The 13716-nt window shown below is 40.5% G+C and overlaps 1 long non-coding RNA gene across 1 annotated transcript in view; it reads left to right on the top strand.

Annotated features, from left to right (window-relative positions):
• LOC122461762 overlaps positions 1 to 13716 on the top strand; it is a 181301-nt gene that overhangs the window by 34726 nt on the left and 132859 nt on the right. The window contains exons 2-3 of the long non-coding RNA XR_006283925.1: positions 6527 to 6706; positions 9073 to 9406. This is a non-coding gene — a long non-coding RNA (uncharacterized LOC122461762). The remainder of the gene's footprint in view (positions 1 to 6526; positions 6707 to 9072; positions 9407 to 13716) is intronic.

Here is a 13716-nt window from a genome sequence, read left to right as displayed (position 1 = left end):
TCCTTGTGGACCTGCTCCATGGTTTTTCCAGGGACTGAGGTGAGGCTGACTGGCCTGTAGTTCCCTGGATCCTCCTCCTTCCCTTTTTTAAAGATGGGCACTACATTAGCCTTTTTCCAGTCGCCCGGGACCTCCCTCGATCACCATGGGTTTTCAAAGACAATGGCCAATGGCTCTACAATCACATCCGCCAACTCCTTTAGCACTCTCGGATGCAGTGCATCTGGCCCCATGGACCTGTGCTCGTCCAGCTTTTCTAAATAGTCCTGAACCACTTCTTTCTCCACAGAGGGCTGGTCACCTCCTCCTGATGCTGCGCTGCCCAGTGCAGTAGTCGGGGAACTGACCTTGTTCCTGAAGACAGAGGCAAAAAAAGCATTGAGTACATTAGCTTTTTCCACATCCTCTATCACTAGGTTGCCTCCCTCATTCAGTAAGGGGCCCACACTTTCCTTGACCACCACCTTGTTGCTAACTTACCTGAAGAAATCCTTGTTGTTACTCTTAACATCTCTTGCTAGCTGCAACTCCAAGTGTGATTTCACCTTCCTGATTTCACTCCTGCATGCCTGAGCAATATTTTTATACTCCTCCCTGGTCATTTGTCCAATCTTCCACTTCTTGTAAGCTTCTCTTTTGTGTTTAAGATCAGCAAGGATTTCACTGTTAAGCCAAGCTAGTCGCCTGCCATATTTACTATTCTTTCTACACATCGGGATGGTTTGTTCCTGAAACCTCAATAAGGATTCTTTAAAATACAGCCAGCTCTCCTGGACTCCTTTCCCCCTCATGTTATTCTCCCAGGGGATCCTGCCCATCAGTTCCCTGAGGGAGTCAAAGTCTGCTTTTCTGAAGTCCAGGGTCCGTTTTCTGCTGCTCTCCTTTCTTCCTTGTGTCAGGATCCTGAACTTGACCATCTCATGATCACTGCCTCCGAGGTTGCCATCCACTTTTGCTTCCCCTACTAATTCTTCCCTGTTTGTGTCCATGCAAATGTCCTCATGCCACCCATCCAAAGTGCTGCAATCTTAACTGGATGGAACCAGCTCCTGGAGGTCAGTCTAAATAGTTCTATATCTACATAAGGCTGTTCTTTCCATTCAGAACATAACAGTTTATGGATGGGTTTCCAAGCAAAACTACACCCCTCTTCTCTTTCCGCTGCACACACGCTATATTTAATCTCTCTCCCTTCGCCTCTAATCTATCAATATTCTCCCCATATACATTAGTGTTTGCTCTTTAAATCTGCAGCAGCCTCAGAGCACCTTAGTTCTCCTGGTGTCGTCTGCTATTTCATTTGTGGCAGGTCTTCTTTCACCAGCACTGGCCATAGGGTTGTCCTTAACATACAGGGTAGCCACCTGCAGAGGTTGGAAGTTACATCGGTATGTATGTGTGCACAATCCCAAAGCCAGGATGAAAAAAGATGCAAATGGCATGTCTTTCTGTTAAACTTGATGGTCTCCCAGGATGAATAATTTACTGCAGTCTGTGGCCACTTTATCTCACATGCCAAGATGTAAGTGATTTTTTTTCACTTGACTTACAGTATGTACTTCTCTCTAACTACAGCTTCATGTAGTAGATACAACATGCTAACACTGCGCTATAGGGCACATTTTCATAGAAACTAAATCATGTACGTAAAGTGAAACTAAACTATGCCATCGATGGAAACAAATGGATAGAGATTGCTGTAGCAATTGTACTTTATTTTTATTCAGTTCTGGAGTACAGTATATTGTCACATAAAATTTTCTGTATGCAGTTTGTTGACTAGACTGTTACAGCAGCTTCAGAACAGAATCAGATAATACAATTTATTTGACTGCAGAGGGTCTGTTGCCTTTAAATGTAGTAGAGTCACATTTCCCTAACTAAATTGGTGGCATGTACTTTGAAATGTATGACTAACAAATCCAATATACACTTTGTGGGGAGGAGGGGAAAAGGGGGAGTGAGAGAGAATGAAAAGCCAAAACACAGACTTTATTCAGAAAGACACTGTGAGCCTGATTCTGATCTACTTTAGTGGAGTTACTTAAGATTTACAGTGGGTTTAAGAAGATCAGAAACAGTGTCTTTCTGAATAAAGTGTAAAACTGGTGTAACATCAAAATTAGCCTTTCTAGTTATCTTCCGAGTAACATACGGAGACACAAGTAAATGGCACATACACTACTTAATTAGACCATTATGAAGGCAAAATTAAACCATTATGAAAGAGGAATTGAAGGCACAATATAAGGAAAGCTATTATAAGAGAAATTTAGGTCTATAATTTCTTTAATGACTTTTCAAGTGTCCCAATAAACTCAGATATGATGTATGCTTAAGAGGGTTTTTGGGGATGGACGGTTTTATCAGTAGAAAGTAATGATCCAAAGATTCTGATGGTTTTTTTGATAGCACAAGTTGTCAGAACACCACTGGGGTCTACATTAAGGAACCTAGTGGAAAGAATTTTAATTTACTTAGTGATATGTTCACATGAAATTTTTTGCAATGCAAGGTCACCTTAGACCCAGCATAAATCAAGGCTGATTTATTAAATGATTCCCCTTACTGTACAAGATTTTTTTCCCAAATTTGTATCCAGATCCTGTTCTCATTCACTCTGATGAGAGTAGAATCTGGCCTATTGTTTTAATACTGATAGGATCTGTCTGCCCTGGCTGGCCAAACCTTGTTTAAAATGAGTTAACTTCAAACGGTTCAAAATAGCGTTCCAGTAAACTAGCTCAGCAAACATGGCTTGAGTCCCATAGCTTGTAAAGTGAAAGTCTTGATTGCTGAAATTATCAATCTTACTTTGCTAAGGAAGACTATGTTATGAATCAATGTTTTAGAACTTGGGGACAGATTTTTCAAGTGCTCAGCACTAGAACTCTGCAGATAACTGATTTTTCTTTACTGACCAGTCAGAAAAAAATAGTATCAATTGTTAGTGTGGGTCAATCTGAAACAAAAATGTTTTTGAAATTTTCAGTAAACCAAAAAGTTGCAGGGGGGAGATTTTGGGTTGAATAAAATGTTTTGACCAAAATGACATATTTAAATATTGAGCTTTTAAAAATGGGCTTTTTTTTATTTTTTAAATAAAATTGAGGTGTTTCAAACCAGTCCTTTTGAATTGAAAAATCAAAACATTTTCATTTCAAAACTTTCAAAATTAAGTATTTAGATTATTTTCAGAAACTTTTTTTTTTAACCAAAATTCTTCAGCAAAATCAACACAGTTCTTAAAATATTTTGGTCAACCTGAATCTGCATTTTTTTTTTTAATCTGAAAAAATTTTTAGATGAAAATTTTTGCCCAGCTCTGTTTACCCATAAGTGGGGCTGGATTTCAAAGTGCTCAGCTGCCATTGTGATCCTCATGGCCAGGTTTTTCAAAAGAATGCAGCTCCCAGTGTGCTGAACGCTCTCTGAAAACATGACTGCTTATTTTGGTGATTAAATGGAAACTGATCTCTTGAAAATGTGGACCTGATTGTGCGTGCTCTGCTGCCCTGAAAATGTGCCTTTAATGATGTTATCTTGATGGAAACCAGCAGTCCTTCCTTTTGTAGCATGTACTTTGGAAGATGTGTTTGATAGTGTGCTTTAGTTCTTTTCCTAATAGTCATTTGCTATTCCACAGTCACATTCCATCTATATACAATATTTCCATACTATTCAACCAGAATATGCATCTAGATATACATGATTCTAGTATGCAAACTACCATGGTAACAAAGTGCCTGTGTTTAGTGTTTTGAACTGTAGCTGCAAGTAACAGGGCTGTTTTCAGCATGAAATTAAAGCTGAGGTAAATGTTGGGGAACATTTTTAAAAAGCCTTAGGTTAAAGGCAGTTTAGAGCTTCAGTCAAGGGAAGGATTGAGGGTAATGAAACCATGGTGAGGTTGTAACCTTTCTGGGCTGTGGCAGAAATCCTGGTTGGAGGACTGGTCTGGATATATTGAACACAATGGGAGTCTTGCCAGTGACCTCAGGCAGTAAATCTCAGTAAGTATAAGATGGGGCTGTAAATATGGGGAAAAACAAATATAATATTTATCTGCTAAACATATCAAAATGGAAAGTGCTATTGGCCTTTCTAAACTGCAGTTTGTCCCTCTCCTTTTCACACCCTTTTTTCAGCGCTTATATAGCCTTCATAAAATGTAAATGTTAAACAGTGGCTCCTATGCTATGGTCTGCAGACCACTTGCTGGTAGTTTGTGGCTGGTCACCTGGTGGTGATTTTCCTCTCAATTTCAACCTGCTAAATTGCATTGACAAATTGTTAAAAATACAGTGGACACTTCCCTTGTATCACCTTTTTTCCCCATGCCGGCAAATTGCTGTAGTTGCCAAAGGATGTTGCGGGATTGCAAAAGGAGAGTGGTCTGAAAAAACATCAGTGAGAGGGAACATGTCATAAGAGATAATATCCCTGGGTCAGACAAAGCAAAGTTTGAGAACGTTTACTTTAGAACTTGTCTGTTCAATACCATTCAATCCAATTAATACCTGCTTATACAGGACTTCATTGCAGTGATTTAAACATATCTGTAAGTGCTCAGTGTATCCGTTTATAACAGAGTGCTAATTAGGGATGGCTGGAAAAAATGTTTTTGCAAAAAATGGAGGGTTTGGAACTAGGTTTTAGCCCACACTGGAATGAAATGGGAACCTTTAGAGTTTTTTCACCAAAAAAAAAGACGCACACTGCAGAATAGCCAGGGCACTCACCTGGGATGTGGAAAACTCAGGTACAGTTCCGTGCTCTGCCGCATCCAGTGTGAATACCCTCACTATCAGGCTATTGGCTATCGTGCGGTGAGTTGCTCTTGATCAGAAACTCCATCCTGGACCTGAGAAATCTTCTTGACAAAATTTTTTGTTGAAACTGATATTTTTCTGCAAAAGCTTTCGGTTTTGACAAATCAGCATTTTAAGACAAAAACTTTGGTCAAAATTCCCAATCAGCTCTAGTGCTAATAGCAGATTGCAAGCCTTGAGACATGTAAGAGGCTGCAACTTTATCAAAAGAATGGAGTAATTCTTCACTGTGGTGGCAGTGTCTTTAGTAATTCATTATTGCATATAAACACACACACTGTCTGTCCATGAGGCTGATCAAATTATAACAACAGATTTTGTGGACAAGCTAATGGGATCATTATATTAAAGCAGTTTTGGAGCGGGGATTGTTCGTTTTGTGTTTGGTTTGGGTTTTTTGCAGTCTCAACTGAACGACTGGGAATATAGCCTCCAGGCAGCAGATGGTTAGTGGGCAAATCAAGATTTGGATGATGATCCTTTACTTATTTCACTAATCCTAGGCTTAAATTTTAGTTTGTTTAATGATTCCCAACCCTTTGGTCGTAGGAGAGAGTATACCGTGCTTTCTGTAAATGGATCCTTTTTTGATCTTTCAATGAAAATTATTTTAATGATATTCTGTTTGCTATCTGGGCCAAAGCCAAATACATATTTTGCCTTTTCTGGAAGGTCACTATGTGTCTGAACGTGTAGCTATTTCAAAACTAGTAGAGAACAGGTGCCCTCTTTTTGGCTTATGTTTTTTAATTTTTAGTGACATCTTAGAGTTGTTCAGCTATGAAATTCTTTCTTATAGGAACAGATTAGCAGGGGGTCACTTTGACCTTGACTATCACTGTTCAGTAGACTGCTAGTATCTATGCACCTCTTAGATTTTTTTTTTTTTTTGTGGGGGATTGCTGCTCTTTGGGGCCCCTGTTAAAATATCCAGATTATTTCTCACTGGTTGAGAATACTAAGGATCTGATTCTGATCTCTCACTGACTTTATCCTAGTTTAATTCCATTAATTTCAGTGGAGCTAGTCCTGATTTATGCTGGTGAAAGGAGGAGAATTCAGCCATAAGTCTTTGTGCTAGAAGAATGGCACATTGCTGCATAAAAAGGCCTGAAAGAGCACAGCTGACTGAGGGATATGGAGGTTTGGTATCTTGAAGGTAAAAGAGGAAGAGAGATTGTGAGGGGGGGGGGGGAGGGTCCTACTTTCAGTCAGAAACAAAGCACTCTCCACTATGCTTGATACTGAGAAGAGTTTCTGAGCTAAACTCAGTATCCCTCTTGTTCATGAAATCACCATTAGAGCAGGGCAAAATTTTGGACAACTAGTTTATTTGCTGAAAAATGCAGTTTGAGATCAACAAAAACTATTAATGAATTCAAATCGAATTCGGAATTAGGAAAATTAAAAGGGCAAAATATTTCAATTTGCTATTTTCTAAATGAAACATTTTGACACTTGATTTTTCAAAATGACATTTCTTTTTTGAAATTTAGCTAGATGTATTTTAAAAACAAGAGGTGGTTGGGGGAGGGGGGGTGGAATATCCAGAAACTAAATAAAACAAAAAACTGAAAACAGTAATTTCCTGTTGAATGAAACTTTATATTGAACCCGAAATCAGTCTTTTGAGTTTTCATTTTGGCGATGAAAAATGTTTCTCAGGTTGACTTTTAACACATCTTTCCCCCCAGATTTTAGGTTCTGAATTTAGGACACAGTGTTAAATGCTTTCCTCCCAGAGAGGAACCTGTGGGCTGCAAGAGTGCTTTAAAACCCTGTGTTAAAGGCTGAGTGGAAAATCTCTGATGGATTCTCAATGCTACTATTGGTTCCTGGTCTGCAAATGTGACTTGTGGTCTCTCTCTTGCAAGGTGAGGAGGTTCCATATTAAAATCAAGCAAAACCACAAATCTGACCATTTTTTAAGTAAAATATTCAAATTGACTTCAATCTGGTGCCAGCTCAAAAGGGTTATAAGCCACAGAGGACTTTTTATGAAACTCTGGCCAAGTTTAGGCAAAATTCCCCCTGACTTCAGTGGGAATAGAATTGGACCGCAATGCCTGCCCAACTCAAGATCTGGGTATAACAAGTTCGTATTTTAAGATGCCCGCCAGTAAATAAGGAGTTACATAATACTAGTCAGGTTCTGCTACTTTTCCTTTATATGGTACCTTAATATCTCTGGATACACATCCAGGTCTACAGTGTAACTTCATTGAAATTCCAGTGGTATAGCACCCATCTAAACCTTTACATTGGTGACAGAATACTTTGAATTTTAACAGAGATATTTTTCTAACAAAACTAATTTTGCCTCTCCATTATACACATCATAAATATTCAGTGAGAAATCCTAGCAATTATTAAACTCTTAGATTAGTTCCTTCTTCAAATCAAAGATGGTTTCAACTGCAATTCAAAATTTGTCACTCTCAATTAAAAAAGAGATGTTAAACTATTTTCTTTTGGTAATATTAATCATAGCAACACACATTCATTATTGTTTTCTCTTGACCAACAACTTATCAAGTGACAAACAAATTATCAAGTCATAATAAAAATATGAAAAATATTTAGATACTGTCAGAATAAATGTCATTTTAAAAAAAATCCTTCCATGTTGTGCTAACTAGGGCTACTAGTGCCACCTATAATTAAGCTTGCCAGACCTTTCTCATTATAAGATCCTGTTTTCAGTTGCTTTTAACTTTGCCAACCTCTTAAAATTCTGGATGAAAATTTTCTTGCTGGGTGCCTGCCTTAGGAGGGGTGGGGATGGGGGTGGGAATGGTTGCTTTTTTAAATTTTCATCTAAAATTGTTCAGTCATTTCTCTGAACAAAGTTAAGAAAAATGTTTGGTTATGTCTGTTAAAAAAAATATTACAACTGTTTCATTGAGAAGTTCTCAAGGCTTTGAAGGAGGGATTTACACTTTGCAGGGGATTTAACTGTGTCAGATGTGCCTCCTGCCATTCATGTGAAAATGTGGCCAAATTTGGCTAGGTTATGAGCCTCAGAAAAATCTGTTCATGCTCAGACTCATTAGCATTGGACAGCTAACATCTCTGACAATTCCATCTGCACTGAGCATGCTCCATCACCTCACAGCTCCTATAAACTGATCAGATTGCATGTATGCCAACACTGCAGAGCAACTGAGCGTGCTGTGTCCTGGGGTTGAGGAGGACTTCTCTTGCAATTGCTCATCCTGCCAGACACCAGAACTGACAGTAGGAGGAAGCAGTGGAAGCACCTGTTCCAGATACAGAGGGATAAAAATGTGGCTCGGGAGAGGGGCCATGGTATGGGGGAGGTGAATGGGAGCACAGGGGAAGAGAGGGAGGAGTTGGACTGTGTGAGAGGAGGTGGGGATTGGCTAGGAGCACCCAGGGACAGAGACAGACTAGGAGCCCAGGGGCATAATGCCTTATAACCACTAGAACACATTCCCCTCCAAAACCTGGAATGGAATCCAAGAGTCTTGAGTCTCTACATCCCCTGCTGTGAATCAAAGTCTGAACCCTACTAATGATCGAAGCTGGTGATTAATATAGGGCCACATGATAGAATTTGTTTGGTTTTCTTTTTCAAGGTTTTTTAATTAAGACAGTATGTGGAAAAATGTGATCATGTAATTAAAAACTGTTTCAATGAATACACAAAAGGAGGCCAAATTAAGGCTTCATGGGCCACTTTAATTCTGGAATTCCTTATCTTTTCAGTGCTTGACTTAGTCACCTTTGCATTTATTTAATATTTTTTCATGTAACTGACCATACATTAGGTTTAAATAACCTAAAGTTCTAAAAAAAAAAAAATCACCGTTTTCAATAAGCTGGCCATTGATGTCTTACACTTCATACTGCTAGAAAAACATCAACTTCGAGAAACTGCTGAGCTTGAATTAATATGCAAACTAGATACCATTAACTTGGGTTTGACTGGAGACTGGGAGTGGCTGGGTCATTGCACATATTGAATCTGTTTCCCTATGTTAAGTATCCTCACACCTTCTTGTTAACAGTCTAAATGGGCCATCTTGATTATTACTACAAAAGTTTTTTTTCTCCCGCTGATAATAGCTCATCTTAATTAATTAGCCTCTTACTAAATTTGTTAGTCTGTAAGGTGCCATAAGTACTCCTGTTCTTTTTGTGGATACAGACTAACACGGCTGCTACTCTGAATTCTTTCTCTTTGTAATTATTTGAACTTCGTTGTTCCGATGTGTAGCGAGGCGTGGCCCCCCTCAGAGGCGGACGCGGAGGGAGCACCACAAGCCTCCTGGTGGGTGGAACTGGGAGGGCCACGTCCAGCATGCTGAAAACAGAGGGGCAGGACAGGAAGAGGAAATATAAAAGACCGGCCCAGCAGCTCAGTTCGAAGGGAGTTGCCAGAGGAGACAGATGCTTCTTCCCCACCACTGGACTGGAGCGCCAAGGAGAACCGCTGTTGCCCTGGGGAGACTGAGCTTCCAGGGAGCCCTGATGCTCTTGACGTGGAGGAACTGCTACCGCTACCCTTGGCAGTGTACCTAGAGGAGACTCAGGCCGGCCCCTGGACGCAGGTATGCCTGAGGTGGAGAGAAGGAAGTAACCCAGGGGAACCAGGCACTAGTGTGGGGGAGAGTGAGCTTGAAACCAGGTCAATGTGTTGCAGGCGGATCCCTGCTGTGACCCAGTGGCGGACTGTTCCTCCACTGATAGGGCCCTGGGTTGGGATGTAATGGAGTTGGGCGGGCCCACGTCCCCCTTGCCACTCCACCCCCGGTGTGGCAGTACTCTCCCCTCCTGTGCTCCTCAGCTCAACCCCTTGCCTGAGCCCCTACACTGGGCTGGTAGGACAGCTCTGCCTGATTGCAGGCCAGAGCCCTAACTGTTGGCTGTCCCTCCCTGCCTAAGGGCTGGCTGAATAGACAGCTGCATCCCGCCCAGGTCACCAGCCAGAGCCCAGACTGTGTACGGCCCACCCTGCTTGAAGGACGGGCCCCCTTGTGAATCGCTAATTCCCCCACTCTTGTTCTCCTTCGAGAAGGCTGTAGCAGACCCAAATTGCGTGTGTGTGTCCCCACCCCCGGCAGACGCAAAGGAACGACCCCACCAGCTTACACCATGTATTAATCAGAGGCTACAAAGTTTGGGATCCATACAGTATGGGAGGAAAGATTACCCTTTTTAATAAGTTTATTTCCTACTGAAATAAAATAAAATCATGGAAAAATTCAGTGTTTTTAATTGGTTTTCAAAACCCAAATTTTGGACCTAAACTGAGCCGACAATGTCCATTTAATATAAATTTAAACTACATAATGTTATACAATTAAACCATAATCTGCCTTTTTGTTGTGGCAGGGAACATTTTTACCCACAGAATTTGAGATTGTGGCCTTTTAGACTGGAGGACCTCAATGAAAAGCAATTTACAAAGTATTTCTAATATAACCATTATTTAAAGGTTCCACCTGACAATTAAATTTTGTTCTCCATTGTCAAGGCAACAAGCACTCTTCCTGGAAAAGCTCATCATATGGTTGGCAGTATGCCGAGAATAATTAGTGAACAATTTTGTAAATGCCACACACAAATTCTCCCTTACTTAAGCAGTGTTTGCTACAAATCCTGTTGTTGTTATGCAGTATGTAGAAGTGTTGAATTAGTAAACTACAGCCTGATCTTGCATTCCTATCTTATCCAAAACTTCTGCTCTAGGGCCCCTACTACTTACCTGTCCAAAAAGGATGAGAGCAATATAGTTACTTTCAGGTTGCATGGACTGTGTACGCAATGGTGTAAAAACTGCTGCCTTGTGTGAATGAATAACTTTGATTTGTCCCAACACTGGTTATAAAACTATCTGTTAAATCCTAGGAACAGGCTCCCTGCCCAGAAAATTATGATATCCAGTCAAATTTCATCCCATTTCTCCTAGCTTATTGCACCAAGCAATTTCCCTCCCTCCTAGCACTTCTCCCAGTCCTTGTGCTCAGTCAGGCTCGGTGAAGCAAACTCCCAAGCATGGTTTTCTTTAAGTGAGAGCCTCACCTTGTCTTCTCTGAACAAACAGATGGCTTTATCTTGACATAAAATACAAACCGCCTGTTTTTTCAACAAAGACATAGCCTCGGTCTAGACAAGGCCAAAGAAGCGAGTAGCCTTTGTGAAGACTCACCCCACCCCCACTTCAAGAGCAGCACCTGTGGCTCAGCACGAAAAAGCTGAAGCAGAGCCGGGGAGGGATTTCCAAAGAGATACAAGATGGGGACTTATGACCTGGTAAAAAGGGAGAGGAGAGGGGGCCCCCTCTTTTAATGAGAGGGTATAAGGAGGAGCAGGAGGATCCTGGGATCTGGTGAAAGGGGGGTACAAAGGAGAGCAGAGGGAGAGACAATGCCCTGGTAAGGAAGGATGGAGAATCACTGGAGTCAATTAAGTCAGTGGGGCATCATATGAGCACCAGGCTGCCTGCGTCCATCTGTTTGCAGGATCTGGGCCTCAGTTAATAAGCTTCATTGGTGTAGTTTTCTGCATGCAATCCTGCCGTTTTTCTTCTAATTTTAAAATACACTCAGTTGTCTGACTGCTATGCTTCAGAAGACAGCAACAATTTATGATCACAGGAATAATACTTAGTAGTGCGCGTGCCATACCACAGTGCCTCTGACTCTCACAGCTGAACTTTGGGAACAGTCTGTGTTGACCTGTGTACCTGCCCGCATACTTGTAATATTTTGGGAGAACTATTTTAATATATTTAAGAGAAAAATACCAGTCAACTGAGGAATTAAATTACCATTATGCATGTTTTACTAATGCAGATTTTTTAAATGTTTTCCCATAAAAATATTCAGAAACACTTCACAAAAATTAGATGTTCCACAATTGTCCTGTATTGTATTTGAAAGGGATCTGATGATTTTTTTTCTAGTACTTTGTAATATTATTTCAAAGAGAGAAACAAGCAAACATACTTGTCTCAATACACTATAGAGAATGCATGTCTAAGTGATCACTTCAGAGTCTCCCCATATTTGAAACCCTTTCATGGTATTTGTATGTATGTTGCCTAGTAAACAGAGAGAAATCAGATGTGTGGGGAGAGGGCTGTTGTGTGGGAGATCTAATTTCATTTCTGTAACTGATGGCATGGCCTTGAGCCTTAGAGAGGTGCCCTTCACATAAATGTTATAATAAAGCAGTAGACTTGAAGCTGCATATTTATACAAAAACAAACTAAAGCTGAATGTTTGTCTTTTAAAACTGTTTTCAAAACCAAAAATAATTCAAGCCATTTATGTACAAATGCCACAGTTCATGTGAAATACCAAATTGAAAAGAATATTTACCAAATTCCTTTTTAGATAAGACACTGCATTTAAAACAGGACCTTTTTTTGTTCTATGTGCAGTAATGCAACAGGAAATGGAACGGACATGGATGAAATGAGGTGTATTTACTAACCTGAACTTTGAGTAGCCTCAATAAGAGGACATTTCACCTGGGCAGCGCTGTGTTAAGAGTCTAACTCCTGTTTAACAAGATGAAATCATTCTAAAATGTCAGACATGGAATAAACACACCTCCGTTCTGTCTGCTAGATCTTATTATATTCTTCGTACCTGTCAAAACCAAGGTACACAACACTGGCTGCTAGCTTATGTTCAAGGTAGACTCTGAAATGGGTCACAAAGTCCTTGATGATATCACTTGCTGGCCAGTATACTACCCCCAAAGAATTGTGGAACCATCTATGACTGTACATGGGATTTCATGTAAAGTATGTCCAGTTGACACATCTGTCTACCGCATCTTCTTAGGTTAGACTATGTCTACACTACCACTTATGTTGGTATAACTATGTCCCTCAGGGATGTGAATACTCCACCCCCCAGAGTGACATAAGTTACAGCAACATAAGCATTTGTGTGCAAAGTGCTAACTTTGTAGATGTAGAGCTTCTCGTTCTGATGCAGCTTATGCTGCTTGCGGAGGTGGGGTTTTTATGCTGACAGGAGAGCTCTCTCCTGTCGGCACAGAGCGTCTTCACCAAATACGCTCCAGCAGCACAGCCGTACTGGTCCAGCTATGCTGCTGCAGCACTGTACATATAGATGTGGCCTTAGACTTAGCTTCAGCAATTCTTTTGTCACCAGAGTTAGTGAACATTGAGGTTGGTACAGGAGTTAACTCAAGTAACAAAATATTTCTGATGTCAACCTCACATGAACTTTTCTGTAGGTCTGTCCCTCTTGAATAGATAAGGTTAGTATCAAATATCTTTGGACCAACTTGCTTTTCTGTCACTGCCAGTGTCTCTGCTATCCTTGGTATTGTCCTAGAACCTGTAGCCTGGCTACATTCAAATTCTTGTATTTTGTGAATTCCAATTGTAAATGTGTCCTCTACATTGACTAATGATGGTGCCCCTCTACCACTGATAATGTTTACTAATGCCCGTTTACTAATGGGGGTCTAGGGGATCGATGCACAACTCTAGCTTCTTACTAATGTCTTCTGTCTACTGCTTCTGCAGCATTCCATTACTTCATTTCTTCTTTGTGGATCCCTTGTATTTATGCCTCATTGCAAACATAAATGACACCAGTGTCTTCCCCCAGCCAGCTACATATTGGAGTCTAAGCGTTGATGGTAAATGAAAAGTAAACAGTCCTACAAACTGCAGCCAGGTACTGATAGCTAGCGTGGAAAATAAACAATGAGAAGCATAAAAGAAAACAATAGTGAATGAGGAAAACACCTGACTTGTGTTTTCATTTATAATCTGTTATTTGTCTAACTGTCCAATACGTGAAAACTAATTCTCATGGATTAATATGTAAGAACTTAAGTGAGCATGCTTGGAGATTGCAAGAAGAATATG

This window comes from Chelonia mydas, chromosome 9 (genome assembly GCF_015237465.2).
Source record: "Chelonia mydas isolate rCheMyd1 chromosome 9, rCheMyd1.pri.v2, whole genome shotgun sequence".
Taxonomy (NCBI): Eukaryota; Metazoa; Chordata; order Testudines; family Cheloniidae; genus Chelonia; species Chelonia mydas.
Note: the sequence above shows the minus strand (reverse complement) of the source record. Positions and strands in the feature narration are given on the sequence as shown.